The following is a 19,504-nucleotide window of genomic DNA, read 5'->3' as shown; positions in this document are numbered from 1 at the left end:
GCTGAGATGAGAAGGTAACCCCCAGTCTCCTGACATGCAGACCTAAGTTCTCATTACAGTCACTACTCTGGTTCCATTGACCACAGCAGAATAATAAACAACATCCCTGAAAATGGATTTAAAGACCACTCAATCCAAATTCTCTAAGCTCAAGGTGACAGCCCACCATCCAGAGGCTATTAAAAGCCAGTGGTGGGCTCAGTACCCAAGACTCACACCTGTAGTTCTGGGTACTCACTCAGTAGACTGCATCTCAGTTAAGCAGTGACTGGCGTCTGTGACCTGGATCAGTATAATAACAAGCTATAGGATATAAAGGTACCAGGAACATGAGTTTGGGAAGCCGACTCTTAGCCACTAGCCATTTGGCTACTTTATGTCCCTCATTGTAGTTATCTACCTAAACAGGCTTTTTGTGAGGTTTTGTAATCTGAAGCAAGGTCACTGTCATCTAGTTATCACCTTGTCTTGGGTCCGAAAAATAGAACACAGTCCTGTAACAAGTTCTACAAAGTAGGTTTATTAGTTACAAGAACAGGAGTCCAAGATCCACTGCAAGCTGGTTCCTAACGCTAAAGAAAGCTCTCCACAGCAGTCGCCTCACTTGCACCACAGGTGAAGGATTCCCCAAAAGTTTCATCTTAAGTTTTACACAAGGACAGATGAGTTTCTGTGTTAAAGGGCATCTGTCTCCTAAATGGGACTAGAATGAGCACAGATGTTTTCATCATGACAAATTTATCATCTTGATAAATTGCATTCCTATACAATACAACCTACAGTTAATTTTGAGCATTACAAATGATGCAAAGGAAAGAAATGGGTCTCTCTAAGGCCACTCAGAAAAATGTTCCACAGAAATGAATTTAACTAATTGAGAATTTATTTACATGTGCTTTTGAAAGTTTAATACCTTCATAACCCATTATTTTATATAGTATTTTGTCTCTTCAAAGTAAAGGACAATATAACAGCTTCCATGTACCAGCATGGCCCTTAGTGTTTATGAATATCTGCTCATCTAATGTTCACAGAAATTTGAGGCATTTACTCTTAATAATCTCGGAGGTTTTTCAAAGAAAACAGTGAAGCACAGAGTGGCTTGTTCAAGGTCATCTAGGTTGTAAATGAATGCAGTAAGTTTTGAAGCTAAGCAGCAGCTTTCAGAACCCATATTTACATCCATTAAGCTACAATGCCAAGGATGAAAGCCTAAAAAGGGGTAGATATACCCCTGTACTCCAACTACCATTTTTAAGGTCAGTATAAATGTTTGGAGGTGTGTAAGCAAAATTGCAATTGTGCCTTTCTTCAACTACACTAGATATAAAGTGCATGCTATAAGTAGAAATGGCAGAGAAGGGTAAGAGATGACAGGAGATTAGGAAGAGGAATGAATATTTTGACTAGTTAGACAGGCTGGTAGCGCTAAGAAATGTCTGAAACACAATGAACTATATATAATCCCGGAATTCTAGCTCTGCTGCTATTGTGGGGCACATCTTCAACTAAAATAAGAAGTGGAATCTAAAACCCAGACTAAATTAGACTCATAGTTTCTAAAGATTATCTAATTTAATTGTATTATTATATAAATTACAGAAACACTGCCTTTGGCCACAAAGTCAATTTACTATTTTTTTCATCTTTTTAACAAGATTCTCTTAAATGAATTTTTTCATTAAATTAATGAATTCATGTAATTTTACTCAAGCCAAGAAAACTGAATAGATATTATCATCTAAAGCAGGGAGTCTGGGACCACAGTGTCCTGGACCAGTCCATTCTTGTCTGTAAAATTCAGTGTTTCAACCAAAAGGGATTATTTCCACATTCCATTCTGATAGAATGTTTTGCTCAGGGTCCAGTAAGAATTTCTGGGAAAAGGTATTCTGTTTAGCCATTTATTAAGCACCTTAATTCATGAATAAAAACAACCCCCAAAGGATCAACAGTTGGTGAAATTATGTAGGACAGATATATAGACACGAAGACTCTGGGCATTACATCTTTTGTAAAGGCTCATGGATAAATAGTAGCTAAAATCTCCAGGATTTAGCTTCCTGTGTTTCTGATTTCTCTGGATGGGGAACTTTCTATGACTAATAGCACCCTCTGGCATCTGTTTCTCTAGGGGGAACAATACATTAGCCATAGAAAGATTAAATATAATGATTATGATTTCCATTTCTGGGACAAGGCCTTTTCATCAATAATTATGATTCGGTGCCAAACTGGCAATCTTTAAGCACTGGCCCTATCGTTCATAATAATGAGCAGATTCATAACCCATGCTCCTTAGCTGTAGAAGGCTAATTAGGACTTTAACCAAAAACACCACTCATGTGAACTGCTCACAGAGGTCACTGGCTACAGAACACCAGTTCTGGCCAAATGAACTCCATGTGCTGACCAGGAGTAAAGAGTACCTGCACTAGAAAAGGAAGTTACAGCTCAGAGTGTAACCCTCAGAGACAGGCAAGTTTTAATTCCTGCAGGAGTATGTGCTTAAACATGCAAATGGAAATCATAGCCAAATCAAATATTCCAAAGGGCAGTGAACAACTATGGATAAAATATGAAATTATTGTCCTTAATGTACTATGTTGTCTCTCATCTCCTTTGCTGTCCCTTGTTTATCTCATATTGTTACAGTATCTCACAATTCGTATCTTTAAAGGGCATGTGTTCTAGTTGGAAGACAAAGAGGTGGACTGGAGACTTTTCTGTTTGCTAAACATAATACAATTACATAGGAGTTACCTAAAATCCTGTGAAGAGCCTAAGGTGATTTGTCCAGGTATCCAAGTTAGGCAAGAAGAAGATTTGCTTTTACCAGCAAAACCAGTCTTTGTATAAAGCCTAGCATTATTTCCTACATAAAAATTATCTCAGGAGTTCTCCCCTCTTAGGTCCGCCTGCATTATTGCCTCAGAGTCCCTCTCTGTACACAAGCACTATTCAGCCATGGTTCATGGGAATCATTGGACATTTAAACACTCAATGTCCTTATGTCTTCAGCCACTGAGGAAACTGAAGTACAAGTCTTTACTGCCCTTCTCTATATAGACACTTGAGGAGGATTTAAAAAGCCTTGGGTGGTCATGTTAGGATATGTAAGTCTCCATTAACTGGTCTCATGACTCCATACAGTGTGGTCAGAGAGATTTCTATGGGATTATGCAGCACTTTTCATTTAGAAGCAGCTGCTGTTTCCTGAGATAGAGAGAGAGCCAATCACTTATGTATACTACCAAATGCTTTAAACACTTGAAATCTTCATACAGGGATGATGTTTCAGGGTATCCTGCCAACACCAATTTTTGCAGTACTTTAGACAAAAGCAAAAGAAAAAGGAAATTCAGTGCTCTTGGCTATTCACACATCAAGGCACAATGATTTCAAGTTCCAATTATTTGTGGGGTATCTGAGATGGCAGTCTATGTTGCACCGTGTTCTCAGCCTGTGTTCAACACCCAACTATAGCTGTTATCCTTTTCCACAATAGAACTCTTTGCTATTTCCATAAGTGATTCTCCTCTCTGATTAAGTAAAACAATATACATAAGAATCTCCTAGCAGAGATTTGCAATAGAGCAAAAAAACCTTGATACAAAAGGCCATATAGTAGGACGCTAAATGAAAGGATCTCTAGGATATAGAAACATAAGCCATATAATGAATGCTTGTTGTTCTTAAGGTACTATGTTATCTCTCATGTCTTTTGCTGTCCCTTGGTTATCTCATATTGTTACAGTATCTCACTTTGTTACCTGATATATCGGATATATTTGTATTTGGTTATTTGAATTTGGATAGGGAACGGGGGAAAACAAGATGAGGGGTGGGGGTGAGGGGAGGGAAATGGGGACCTAGGCATGTGGAAGGGTATCAATGTATGGGAATTAATGCACCATCTATCTGGCAAATATCATGTAACCTTTCTATTAATTACAATAAAAAATATATGAAAAAAAAAGAATCCCAACTTGTGCCACTAGTTGTTACACAAACAAATACCAGTTCTGCTATACTCAGCTGGTATTTGTCTGGTATACTCAGCTTTTGCACAGCTCAATTTCCAACCTGAAAAGAGCTTCTCTTGCAAGCAATCTAAACACTGATAACAGATTGAAGCCTAATCTGTCTCATGCCTAACCTCTGCCTGCTTTCACTACCCTCCAAAAACACACTTTCATACGAGGAAAAAGTAACTTTAATTTTAGATGATTCCAACTGTCTTAAGGTTCCACCAGGTTACTGCTGGCTTGTTTTGAAGCTGATTGCTTCATTACTGCTTTCAGGGGAATTAATATCAACTGCCTGCTTGCTGTCCTTGTTAATATCTTTAAAACTTCTTGATTTGGGCCCCTGATAGAAAGACACCCAATGATGGGGCAGTGATTTCTCTATCTTCCCGTAAGTGTCTGATCTCATTAATTAATGAGGTGACCAGGGAGCTGAACTCACTTGTCACTATTAGACAGCTAATATAATAATCAAGACTCGTGCGGGCAAAGTATGAGAACAAAAACCTTTCTGCTCCCCTCCTTTGTCAAGCTGACAAATGACCTATCCTAATGTGGGCCTCTTTTAATAGTAAATATTTTATAAACACAAATGCTAAGGAAACAACAAGACAAGTTTATTCCACTCCAAACAATTTGGAATGACATATATACAAGGCCAGAAACCCAGCTCTAGGAGTTCCAACAAGTGGAGTCTTGCCACTTACCTCAATTTCCCAAATAAAGAGCAGAATGGTGCTGAAGGGCAAGAAGAGCAGAGTTACTATGCAATGTGAGTACAGAGTAATGTAGGAAGAGACAAAGTAAACACTTCAGTTAACCTTTACAGAGATGAACTTTAGGTTTAAATATAGGAAGAACTGAGGCAGAACACTAGGGGTTTGTATAATTATTCAACTGTCTCAGATAAAGTTGGGGATAGTATCTCAGGAACTACCAGGGAGGACCTGGGCTCAATAAAAAGTAATTTATATATGAATGTATGCTTTATTTTCTCCAGGGGTTCACTCTCCTAGGAATTAATGTAAAAGAAATAGTAGTAAATTTCAACAAAATAAAGTTAGATTGAGTGATGTGTATCTCAGTGTATATAAAGAAGCAAAGGAAGACAGCAAACTAAATGTCCAAAGAATAGGACAGATATAAAATGGCATCTGAAATACTAGTTTAAAATTTTATTCATTTATATGTTATTTTTAATTTTTTGTTGAGTTTATTGAAGTTTTGTTTTTGTTTTTGTCTTGCCAGTTCTAGAGCTTGAACTCAGGGCCTGAGCCCTGGTCTTGGGCTTTCTCAAGGCTAGCACTCTACCAATTGAGCTGCAGCACTACTTCCAGCTTTTTCTGTGTATGTCATACCAAGGCTTCATGCATACAAAGCAAGCACTCTATCACTAGGCCATGCTCCTGGCCCTAATTAGTTCTTTACATGTTGTGGTTACTAACTTTTGGTCTGGTAATTCACAGACGGTATCTACCTAGAAGAAAGGGGATGCTAAAAACACAACAAACACAGGCCTAAAGGTCAGTAAGAGGGACAGTACAGTGGGAGAAGGGAAAGATCGTTGTGGTATATAAAAACTGAGAGAAGAGAAAAGATATTATAAAGGGGTATCATGGAATTAGAGAGCTCTTATTCATACATAAATCCTTCCAAGGGTATCCTGTAACATCACTACCCATCATCTTCAACATCCTTTCAATCTCTGAAGGATACAGGTTTACAGAATGAAGCATGGGTGTCCACCAGGGAGATGTGGGAATTTTATTTCACCTCTGTGGACTTCAGCAAGCTGCTAGATATTCCAGAGATGTAAATTCCACGTGCAAGCCACTTCATGCACTAAGCATGCATTCGTAGGCATTAATTAAGCTGCATTAAGTCAGTCAGCTCAAATAAGGCTGGACATTAACAAGGTGGACTGGATCATTTTCAGAAGTTGCTTTCTGCTCCCATTAGCAGACTGATTATACTCTAGCTCTCATTCAGGGGCATGTCACCAAACTGTCTACCAAAAGGTACATTACAAGAATGCAAAATTTTAAACACTGAATATCTGAGGAAAACAATAAGAATATTGAACACTGGAGTCACGCTTTTTTACCTCTTCAGCAAAAGTAGTAATCAACACAAATGTTTACTGTTTGGAACTGCTGAACCTAAAATATGTATGTGGATGGAAATGCAATGTCCACAGGATCTGTTTGCAATGTACTAGCTATTACACTGCAAACAAAATTACTTCTTATTTAAAATGTATCCCACATGCTCAGAATCCATCCCGATCAACACACTGAAGTATAACTTATGATCCAGAAATGAAATTATGTATCTGACTTGGTTACCTGGTGTATTGTATATATGTTTATTTGCTTATTTGAAATGGGGAAAGGAATGGAGAAAACAAGATGATTGGGAGGGGGTAGGAGAAGGGAAAGGGGGCAAAAACATGAGAAAGTGTATCAAGGTTGGAGAAGTAATGTCCCCACTACCTGACAAATATAACTGTATCCCCTCTGTACCTTATCCAGACAATAAAATATAAAAAAAGAAGAAATTATGGACACACTCCAATTAAAAATAACATTTCATAGAACATAACTCTTATTCATTATGCATCTACCAATGCTTCAGAAAAACACTGACAACTCTTCACAGAGAGCCTTGATCTACTTCACCAAACAACACAATGTAGGTGAATTAAAGAGAAACTATAGGCAACCTTTTATGACTTATATAACAACTTCCTGGAATAACTTCAAAAGTTAACTGTACAAAAATAAAATGGTTAATGTTAAATACTAGCTCTAAGATTTAAAAGATTTTAAATTACTTAATATTTCTGATTCATATTTTTTTCATTCATATATGTATTATTTGCCTTTTATATATATCAGACACTATTTCAGGCTCTGGGACTACAGAAATGAATAAAAGATACTACAATCTCTGCCTTTATATTGTTTTAATTTTATTCTTAATTAGAATAATATAGTAGCTATTGAAGATGAAGGCAAAAGATTCATTGCCTATGTAAGTATTCTGTCACAAAAATTAATAACTGAACTTCAAAGAAAAAGACAACACATGTCTTCAAAACTTTACAAGAAGTGAAATACATGGTATTTCTTCCAGTAAACAATAGCAAGTTTTAGCCTGGAGCCATGGCTCGTGCCTGTAATCCCAGCTATTCAAGAGGCTGAAATCTGAGAATCCTGATTCAAAGTAAGCCCAAGCACAAAAGCCTGTGAGATTCTTATCTCCAATTAACCACCAGAAAACAGGAAGTGATGCTATAGCTCAAGTGGTAGAGTGCTTGCCTTGAGCTGAAGAGCTCAGGCCCAGAATTCAAGTCTCACGACTGACAAAAAAAAGAAGCAAAATTAGTAAGTATTAATAACTTAATAATTTAAAGATATATCCTGGCTTTTCATTAAAATTTCAAAAAATCAGATAAACTAGCATCTACAGTAAGGAAAAGGCAAACACTAATGAGTTATTTAAAAAATACAAGAGAAAAAAATATTAATTAGTGCCAGTTAGGTCAAAGAAGTGACCAAAATTCAAATGCTATTAATATTCCAACTGGACTTCTCTTTTCGTAGTATTAGGAATTGAACTCTGAGCCTCGTACTTGTTAGAGAAGCACTCTACCACTTCAGCCAAGTCTCCAGCTGCTTTTTATGTTCACAGTTTTCCAGGTAGAGTTGCGTTGTGCCCAGTTAGATCTGAGCTGTGATTCTACTTGTACATCCTCATGTCCTGGGCCACCAATCCCCATTTAGCCTGTGGGCTATGGAGAGGGAAAGCAACAGAAAACTATCTATTGGAGTTCCTATAAGTATCACTGTGGATGTCAATGATTTCAAGAAAATTCATCAAATATGGACTTCAGAATTTTGTTTGAGAAAGTGGTCTCATAGTACCTTACATTCATATTCTTATTTCCAAAACAGAAAGCTATCCATTATGCCAACAATGATGTAAGAAACAACCCTGGTACTTTTCTCAAATGTCCTACAGGCTTAAGTCTTCTCTGTTTTGATGGCTACTTGCCGCAGGAATATGTGCTACATTATAAGATAAAAACAGAATCGGCCAGGCATCGGTTAGAATTTATTATTGTAATCAACATGATAAACACATTGTTGATAACAAGCACCATAAACAATCTGTTTTACACTTAATGTAACACTAAAAACATATTTAATTGCGTCACTATTATTCTAGGTGTTGAATTGTTTCCAATTTATTTTGTAGAGCCATGACAATGAAACTGAACTGCAATCACAGATGCAACTATGAATTTTTAATTTTTCATAAATCATAAGTAATATGTCCATAAATGCATAGCTGTCCTTGAGATGATGGATTTTTTTATTCTAGAAATATAGTGGAATCTGTTTATAGTGCAAACTTAGCTAACTCAGCAGTCCTGTGCAGCTGAGTGACAATGGACATGTAGAAATTTTATTTTGTGTAGGACAATTTTTTTGCAAATTATCAGATGCTTATTTTTTTCTCTTTTCATGGTATTCTGACAGCACACTCATTGAAAATGGTAAAGTAGTTGAGCTCCAACCATTTAGCTTCAGGATCAATTTCTCAGAGGAAAGCTGAATTGGAATGAAAGAATACTGATACTGAATTTCTCACTATTAGCATATATAAGCTAATTTCCATTCATAATGACCAAGAATGTTTTCCTCCCCATTTCTGTAACTAGGGCAACAGCCATTTTGAACTGTAGTAGAGGGCATAATGGAAACAAAAAAAAGTAGAAAATTCTATTTAAGTAGAAGCTGCAGCATTTGAGTATAAACTGTATTTGCCTGGCTATCTATCTACATAAATATTCTCTGAAGGAGGAACAGAAACAGATCCCACCACCAGCCATATACAAGGACGTTACAGAAGTCAATAGATGGAGCAAGCAAGGTGATACACTTTATAAAAAGAACCCATGGCTATATAACTGTCTGTTCCAATATATTTTCTTATCTCTGATTTTTATATGTGGGAGGAAGGCAAGGAGGAATCAAAGCTTGCAAGGAGAATTTTAGCTAGTTATTTTGCTAATTTAACGTTCAGCATCTGGTCCACCTGCTGCTGAGCACAACTACAAGCAATCCAACACTGACCATGAAATGCTTACTGAAAAATAATGAAGACTTGACTTTTGACTGAAATTCTTTGCAAGTGAATTAACAACATTCAGGCTTATTAAACCCAGTCAATAACTAACCACACTTTTGCTTTTGAACTATTTTAACAGATAGCTGCTTTATGTGGTTTCATATATCTCCTAAGCTCACAAACATTTGCATTTTCTTTATGTCTTAAAAAATAACTGCTGTGGGTTTTTCATTCTTATCCTCTTAAGCACTGAAGTTTCCCATATGAAATTTTAGTCTGGACCTTTTCTGTTTTACAGTGGTAAGAGAAGAATAAGTTACTAATTAACTCTAAAGTAGAGGCATATATAATTTTCAACATATTCTTTGGAAATTCAAATTGACTGAGGAAAACACTACACTTATTTCTTGGGCTGAAAAATGTGAGACTTTGCCAAGGTAAGTGCTTGCTTATGCATGAAAAATTTAAGTTAGAAAAATTTGATGCAATGACGGGTCGTCTTCCAATAGCAACATGACTTTTTATTATTTTTCTGGAGGTACTGTAGGATAAAGTTTTCTAATATTCCCTGCAATATGCACACAATCCTAAATCTAGGAGTCCTTGAAGAATGCCATAGTTCTATATGGCACATCATACCCATATGGAATTTATGCCAATTAGTAGATATTTTCTTTTCCTTTGTCTACCAAAATCCACTTCTAGAAATACTGGAAAGAAGTTTTTCCTCTCATTCAGAGGCTTCCTTTTAATCAAAGACAATAACTTCTATATGAAAGGAAGAATAAGGTTTGGCCTATGAGAAGAAATATAAAGGCTTGTATTGGGGAGAAGTGCCAAAGTAATTACAATATTCATAAAACTTCTCAAAACATTGGTGACAGGTCCAAAACTAATTACCGATTGAAGAAGCAAACTAGACTATATACAAACTAGTTTGATAGTTCTATGGGCAATCAATAACACTGCAACCAATGTGGCCTGAAGTCTTCAAAGACAGAGCCTATTCTCATGGTCCCTAAATAAACACAAAAGTCTGTTTTAGTAGATTAACTGCATTAAAGATTCTAAATTCCAAATAGCGGTTATATCACATCCATGGTGTTTCCCCAGAACTGTGTAGTCCTCTCCCATTCGGACTGTAGGCTTGACCATGTGACTTGCTCTAGCAAATAAGATACTAGTCTATGTATCCCAAGTACAGGTTTTTTAAAGTATGCATATTTTTGCTTTCTTTCTTTTGTTAATGAGCTGACTCATTCCTAGATCCTTACTATGACCAAAATAAAGTGAGCTAATCTTGTATGAGTGAGGGATATGAAAGAGATGGAGTGAAGCTGAGTTGTCCAAGCTAATATCATTCTAGTCTAGGCTCCTTTGTTAAACTGTCAACTGACAACAGATATGTAAGCTAGCCCAACTTGGATTACCTTCATCCTACACTGTTATATAACCACTGAGATAACACATAGACTCATGATAATAATGTGAATATTCTAAATCTCTTCATTTCATGATTATTTGTTACACAGTATTTTAACAGCAACAAGTAATAGGATTGCATTTGGTTACATTCTGAAAACTTTGTTAGATTCTTACGAAAAACACTTTTTTTGACTGAATAGGCTGAGTAACTGAACACAATAATCTTACCCGTTCTTTTCTCCCCTCAGTACTTGTAAAGGAAATGCTTTATAGCTTTGATAATTTCCCTATAATTATGACTGCTTGCATTTAGGTATGATATACATATTAATCAAACTTACTTATGGCCCTTATTCAACTTCCATGTCAACATTTTAAACTGTTACTTAAAAGTAGTCTTTAGACCAGAAAAGAAACAGCATCCTAAAAAATTAATGTTTCATTTGGAAAGTAAACTATCCTTAAGTGATGGGTAAACAATTTAAAAGGCAAATCCTACTCCAGCATATGAAACAGCTTACTCAGGCAGTCTTTGGCTACTAAATTTCTCTTTACATATTTTCAGTAATAGCTAGGTGGAAAATGAGAATCAGTCAATCTAATTATTTATTGTGTTTCATTCTATAGGTATCCTTCATTTCTTTTTTATATATTTTTATTGTAATTAATAGAAGGGTTACATGATATTTGCCAGATAGACGGTGCATTAATTCCCATACATTGATACCCTTTCATATGTCTTGGTATCCATTACCCTCCCCCTCACCCCCACCTCTCATCTTATTTTCCCCCGTTCCCTAATCAATTTCAAATAACCAAATACAAATATATCCGATATATCAGGTAACAAAGTGAGATACTGTAACAATATGAGATAACCAAGGGACAGCAAAGGAGATGAGAGATAACATAGTACCATAAGCACAGCAATCATTCATTATATGGCTTATGTTTCTATATCCTAGAGATCCTTTCATTTAGCGTCCTACTATATGGCCTTTTGTATCAAGGTTTTGCTCTATTCCAAATCTCTGCTAGTAGAGCCCAAGGTTTCTACTGCTTATGATAAATAAGGGAAACCATTGAGCCTAAGTTCCTTTGAGTCTGGCTTACTTCACTTAATATGATCTTTTCTAAGTCTTTCCATTTCCTAACAAATGGGGCAATGTCATTCTTTCTGACAGCAGCATAGAATTCCATTGTGTGCACCTGCTATCTGGCAAATATCATGTAATCCTTTTACTAATTACAATACAAAAAATTTTTAAAAAAAGTTTAAAAAAATGGCCTATAGACACATGAAGAAATGCTCAACATCTCTGGTCATAAAAGAAATGCAAATCAAAACAACTCTAAGATTCCACCTCACTCCAGTTAGAATGGCCAGGATCAGGAAAACGAATAACAACAGATGCTGGAGGGGATGTGGCCAGGAGGGATCACTACTACACTGTTGGTGGGAGTGCAAATTCGTTCAACCACTATGGAAAGCAGTGTGGCAGTGCCTCAAAAGGCTAAACATAGAACTCCCCTATGACCCAGCCATTCCACTACTTGGCATTTATCCAACCAACCAGAAACAAGGACATACTAAACCCACTAGCACAACAATGTTCATTGCAGAACTATTCACCATAGCATAGATATGGAACCAACCTAGATGTCCCTCAGTGGATGAGTGGATCAACAAGTTGTGGTATTTGTACACAATGGAATTCTATGCTGCTGTCAGAAAAACGACATCGCCCCATTTGTTAGGAAATGGAAAGACTTAGAAAACATCATAGTAAGTTAAGTAAGCCAGACTCAAAGGAACTTAGGCTCAATGGTTTCCCTCATTCGTCATAATCAGTGGAAACCTTGGGCTCTACCAGCAAAGACCTGCAATAGAGCAAAATCTTGATACATAAGGCCATATAGTATGAAGCTAAATGAAATGAACTCCAGGATATTGAAACAAAAGCCATGTAACGAATGATTGTTGTCCTTAATGTACTACGTTGTCTCTCATCTCCTTTGCTGTCCCTTGGTTATCTCATATTGTTATAGTATCTCACTTTGTTATCTGATATATTGAATTTATTTCTACTTGGTTATTTGAAATTTGATAGGGAAGGGGGGAAAACCAAGACGGGTGGGGGGACGGGGGGGGAGGATAATGAGTACCAAGACATTTGAAAGGGTATCAATGTATGTGAATTAATGCACCTTCTATCTGGCAAATATCATGTAACCCTTTTACTAATTATAATAAAAAATTTAAAAAAATAAAGAATGAATTCTTGTTCTACCTACATCATGACTCTCTTGGCATCTTCAAAAGCAAATGCCCTAACAAACTGCTCAGAAGCACATGAGCCAAAGAGCAAGGAGGGAAAAAAATCACCTTTACAGCAGATCCAATGTTTTTAAGCAGCCTTTGTACCAAGTGTTGTTGTGAAGGAACCCTCGCTCTCTGAAACAGCTAATGAAAATTTAAAACGGTATAACCACGTCAGAAAACGTGTTTGCTGTTTCTCCAAACCTTAAACACCCACCTACTGTATGATTAAGGTATTCATGCCTCGCAATGCATTCCAGAAAGAAAGAAAAAAAAACAGCATATACTGCTACAAAGACTTGTGCACACATGTTCACAGCAGCTTTATGTGTGGGGAAACATAAAAATAAAACAGTAATAGCCAACGGAAGCTCCACATTTGTGCACCAGTCTTGAGCACGGACACTCAGGCTGCCGGCCCAAGTGCAAGGGCCAGGAAGGCACCGAGCGGCTGACCTGTGGTTATAACTCTTCCTTATCTGACAGCTAATGAAATGTAAACAAAAGCCGTCTCACCGTGACTCCCGCAAGACACAGACTCAACAATCTTCATGGCAAAAACCAAAAAATGAAAAATCCCACTGGAAGGCTTCACGCATCGCACGCTTCAGGCCTGGGAAATGCGCCCAGGGGCAACTTCGCGCATGCGCAGATCCTCCCGCCTGAGAGACACGCGCAAGGCGCAACTTCGCGCAGGTGCAGATCCTCCAGCCTGAGCTGCACAAGGCACAACTTCGCGCATGCACAGATCCTCCCAAAACCTACCAGCCCAGTCAAGGCCCCTCGTTCCTCTCAGACCATGAGGCCCCAGCCCCATGCAGGCCCCGTGCAGCCCCCGTGTCGCCCCAACTGGGGTCTCTACTCCCTGGTTCATTCACCTGCAAGCCCCGGCACAGATACCTGAAAGACCTGGTCTCTTTCTTCCTCAGGGTCAGGGGTGTTAGGGGTGGGGAAGAGAACGCCCTTGTCCTTCCTGGGGTTCTTTCTACTTGGAGCGGCTAAACGCGGCCCCTGGTCACTTACCGGGCTCCTCAGCTCTGGGAGACACGTTTGAGGCAATGGCGGGTGTTGAGCTTCGCGTGTTTGTGGGGAGAACGGCATCAGGGCCACCTGCTCGCGGCTGCCATCGTGGACCATGAGCTGGGGGCGTGGCCTTGGCAAACACGCATGCTCACTGAGCACCGAGGGCCGTGGCCCAGCGAAGAGCACGCATGCTCAGTGAGCACGAGGGCCAAGGCCCAGTGAAGAGCACGCATGCGGAGAGGGAAGGAAGATGGCCCCGAGACAATAGGGACGCTGCGTAGCTCTCTCTCACAAAAAGAGAGAACTAAGGAGTCCCACGAGCCAATTATCTTAAGAAATCCACAACAACAAACTCAAAAGGCAACGGAGAAGGACTCAAAGTGGAAAAGAAATCCAGATAAAGCTCACATCCAAGTTTCTCAATGAATTCGGAACGCGAGGACCCCTCCCCCACCTCCATCCGCCAGTTCCAAGCCACAGAAAGCGCCGGCGGGCCTGGGGAAAAGCGGCAGCAGGCCGGGAAAAGCGGCTGCGGGCGGAGGGGGCCAGCCTGGGAGCCCGATTGCTGCAGAAACCAACATACAACCGGGCCAGCGAACGGCGGAAGCAGCAGAACCCAGACGCGGAACCAGAACAGCAAGCAGCGGAACCCAGACTCGGAACACAGGCGACAGCGGAGACCCGAGGGGAGTGAGAGACTCCCCACCACCGTGCAGCACCCGCAGAGGGATGCAGAGGCGTGAGTAATACAGCGCGTCCCCAAACACAAAGGGAAAGCAGAGCGGTGCCAAGCAATAGAACTTAACTCAGACCCCTCCACCCCGCCCACACAGGCCTAAAGGCAAAAAGAATACAAGGACGAATCCTAAAGTTGGCTGTGCCTCCACTACCAGATTTTTGTAGACTCCAACTTACAGGCCAGAAGTTGAGAATTAATGGCCCAGTAGATCAAATTAGTCCCATTCCATGTTGTTTAAGCAGCATAGTATTTCTACACATTTGAGCCATCATTTAACAAAACAGAAGACCTATATCAGGCACCAGTATCTCACACTTACAATCCTAGCTACTCAGGAAGCTGAGATCTGAGGATCACGGTTTGAGGTCAACTTGAGCAGGAAAGTCTGTAAGATTCTTAAACCTAATTAACCAATAGGAATTCAGAAGTACGGGTATGGCTTGAGTGGTACAGCACCAACCTTAACACCAACCCTTAAATTAATTAACATACATGTGGGTCTGTGTATATGTGCACACATATATATTATTGTATATATATATATACATCTATTATGTATGCTGTATACATGCACATGTGTGTGTGTTTGTGTCAGAAGACTTAAGTTTAAAATTTAAATTTCCTTAAAACAATGAAACAACTGACCATTCTAGGCTTACATTCCTGCCTCATGATGATAAGCTGTAGCAGAGTAGAGGCTTCCCCTCCACAAAAACTACTCAGCCGATCACAGCCCCTGTTACTCCCACTAGTCCCCACTCTAGCCTGTTTTCCTGCCTTAATCCTGTTGAAATCTTGGCTCTTCCTAAGGTGGTTCTTCAATTACTCTGTGTCTGTGTCTGCACAGTAATTAAAGACTAAACTCAAGTTGGGCATGGTAGCACTTGCCTATAATCCCATCCTTAGGAAATGGAAACTGAAAGATCTTAAGTTTGAGGCCAGCCTGGAGTACATATGTAGTTATTTCCAAGCCAGCCTAAGCTACATAGCCAGATCTTGTCTCAAAAAGGAAAAAGGAAAAAAAAGTCAAAAATCAGAACAGAAAAGAACAAAACCGATTCGGCTCATTTTGGTGCTCAGAATGAGATTTCTACGTTTGGACCTTTTTCATTTTCTTCTCATATTTTATTATAATATTCCAAAGAAACTCTCAGAAGGCAATGATTATATCATATATTTTGCATTTCCCACAGCTCTCCATATAAAACGAAGTACAAAGTAGATAATTAATGATTGTTAAAAGAATGCATGAGTAAAGAATACATATATATATAAAAAAATAAAACAGGAATTACTTGAAACATGAAAGCAAGATTATAACAACTTCTTGTTGCTCATGTTTTTAAAAACATGAAATGTCAGTAGTAAAACTATTTGCTTTTAGAGGGGTGGGGGCGGGGGGAGGGAAATGGGGACCAAGACATGTGAAAGGGTATTAATGAATGGGAATTAATGCACCATCTATCTGGAAAATATCATGTAACCCTTCTATTAATTACAATAAAATATATGAAAAAATATTCATTTTTGAGCCAGGTTTGAGAGCTCATCTTTATAATTTTAGCTTCTTGGAAAGTGGAGATCAGGGGGTTGAGCAATTCAAGGCCATTCCAGTCAGTAGTACTCCCAACTCCATATCAGCCAGGGGCCCTGATGGCAAGCACCCGTCATCTCTGGCTGGGCGCACATGGCTTTTGCCTTCATCCTCAGTGACACATGGGAGCACAGCTAACAGGAATGTAGCCCAAACCTGTCCACCCCAGGCTAGTCCCAGCCTCAAAAATAACCAACATTGAAAGGGCTTGGAATAATATCTCAGTGGTAAAGCACCAGCCACCAAGCATGTGGCCCAGAGGTGAATTCAACACCTCCAAAATGAATGCACACACACCTTACACAAAACAATACTAGTAGCCTGCTTTTCAGTGCATTAGCTTGGGGAACGATTGTGCCTGAGGTTATTTTCTAATTGATCAGTAAAGCTTATCCTTATCACAGTTCTATCTAGTTGATTCTTTTTGAGCTTTCTTTCAGAACTGCAAATCAGTCATTTCAGGACCAGATTAGAGGTACAGCAAAGATTATCCTGAGGCATGTAATTTGTTTTAATTTCAGTGAATCCTCAAGAAAAATTTCTGAGACACCTTCAGTACATTTTGACAACCCCTATTATTCTCAATGCCACAAATCATCAGGAAAATTCTAATATTAATATAGTGTGGAGTTATGAAATATTTGCCCAGAGAAGAGTTCATATTAAAATTAATATTTAAAATGGCTTGTTTTCTACCAAATGGATTTCATTAATATCCTACTAACATACAAACATACAGGCCTTTTTCCTGTCTTAATTGTTTAGTAACTAGCATTTCTTCTAATCAAGTTAATCTTAATCCCTTTAAAGCACAACTTACAGTAATTCCACAACAAGGCAGCTAACTAGTAGGCGAGTTTTAGAAAAGATGGAAATAATGGCTCTGTGAGGGTTTTTTAAATCATTTTTCATGTATTTTAAAGCCTGCAGGATTCCAAAATTTTTATGACCTTAAAATTATCTCACTTTTTAAACATATAATATTAAACTTGAAATTGTCTATGAAAGAAGAAAAATATGTAGGAGGCTGCAAAACATAACAGTATCCCAGAATCAGAGAAAATGTGGACTGTCTGAGCTTAACAGAAAGGCCATCGCAGTGCTAAGTCTTTTCCTCTTACCTACAGAGACCATGCAGTGAATTTTAAGAGTGCAATCTGATGAAAGAGGAAAAGGAAAGATGCTTAGAGAATATAAACTACTCAGAGCATCAGAGTTTCATGGGGAAAGGTACTGTGTTTTAAAATCATATTAATAACACATATGTTCTCTCTAGGTAACACAACATGCATAAAGCTTACTGAGTGTTGTACATCTAATAATCCATATGCATAACAATTGGCATTGTTCTTTACATGCCTCTACAAAGTGCCGCTCGGGTTCATCTTTCTCTGTAAGCTTTTTACTACCCCACACCGAGGAAAGCTGCAGGAAAAAATAATAAAATAGCATATAGGATAGTTGTGATGGACAGCAGTACCTTCCCACAGAACTGGATGTCTGGTCGACCTCGGTGAAATAGATATTGTTACTTCAGGCCAAGGTGTTAAGTAATTTTGCTCTGTGTGTTCTGAGTACTGGGGAATCAAGTCTCAGTCCCTGATGGCATTGTAAGTTAAGGTGTAACTGATAAATCCAACAAAATCCAGCCGAAAGAATAGGCATTGTTGATCACACATTGCCTGCCAAACAGCCAACAGGCTTGATCCGTGTTCTGTTATTTAGTCTGTTGAGTTTTGTGGATGAGTGGTTCAAGTGAAGTTTCCAGTGTTGTTTCTCAGTCTTGAGAAACGTGGATGGTACCATCAGTCTCTTCCTCACTCAGTAGTCAAGGGCACATCTTAGAGACACCATTCTGGTTTCTTTGGCAACAGAACAGCATCAAAACAGGGAAGCAACCAGCAGGACAGGAAGAGCTCTTTCAAGTTCACATCTAAAAACACCACTCCCAGTCATACATCTGGAAAACAGGCCAAGGAAGACACATTTGAAAGATACTCTGCCTCAATGGGAATTTTGAAAATTATGTAAAGGAATAGGACATTTCCCTTTTGTGGGAGGACAAATTAATACATCATACAAAATCCACTAGCATAACAATGTTCATTACAGCACTATTCACCATAGTAAAGATATGGAACCAACCTAGATGTCCCTCAGTCGATGAGTGGATCAACAAGTTGTGGTATTTGTACACAATGGAATTCTATGCTGCTGTCAGAAAGAATGACATCGCCTCATTTGTTAGGAAATGGAAAGACTTAGAAAAAATCCTATTAAGTGAAGTAAGCCAGACTCAAGGGAACTTAGGCTCAATGGATTCCCTCATTCGTCATAATCAGTAGAAACCTTGGGCTCTACTAGCAGAGATCTGCAATAGAGCAAAATCTTGATACATAAGGCCATATAGTATGAAGCTAATTGAAAGGACCGCCAGGACATTGAAACAAAAGCCATATAACGAATGATTGTTGTCCTTAATGTACTATGTTGTCTCTCATCTCCTTTGCTGTCCCTTGGTTATCTCATATTGTTATAGTATCTCAATTTATTATCTGATATATTGAATTTCTTTGTATTTGGTTATTTGAAATTTGATAGGGGAGGGGGGAAAACCAAGACGGGTGGGGGGTGTGGGGGGGAGGGTAATGGGTACCAAGACATGTGAAAGGGTATCAATGTATGTGAATTAATGCACCTTCTATCTGGCAAATATCATGTAACCCTTTTACTAATTACAATAAAAAATAAATAAATAAATAAAAGAAAAAGCATGTGCACTGTTTTGCTTGCAGGCATAGAAATTACATTATTCACAAATATTTTCTACATAGTAGGTAGGGTAGCTACACTGGACATGAAAGGGCGGGGACAATTAATATGGATGAAACAGTCCTGTTTCATTAACTTTCTACCTTATTGTTCATTTATTTCTTCAAATTTTGGGTTTGTCTGAGAGATGAGAGATTCTCTTCTCTCTTTGATTATATCAGAATAAAAATAGATATTGGTCTGGAGGTTTGGCTCAAATACTAGAGCACCAGATGTGCAAGCAAGCTCAGCAAATATGAAGGCATAAGTTCAAACCAAGTATTTTCTAAAATCATCATCATCATCAATAAAAATAATAAATAGCATAAGCTGGGGACAAGGCAGAAAAGTTCATGAAATGTTAATTTCTAATTAATCAGCAAAAAGAAAAAATTCAGAAGTGGAGATGTGCCTCAAGTGGTAGAGCA

Source organism: Megascapheus bottae, unplaced genomic scaffold (genome assembly GCF_031878675.1).
Source record: "Megascapheus bottae isolate mThoBot1 unplaced genomic scaffold, mThoBot2.hap1 HAP1_SCAFFOLD_106, whole genome shotgun sequence".
Lineage (NCBI taxonomy): Eukaryota > Metazoa > Chordata > Mammalia > Rodentia > Geomyidae > Megascapheus > Megascapheus bottae.
Note: the sequence above shows the minus strand (reverse complement) of the source record.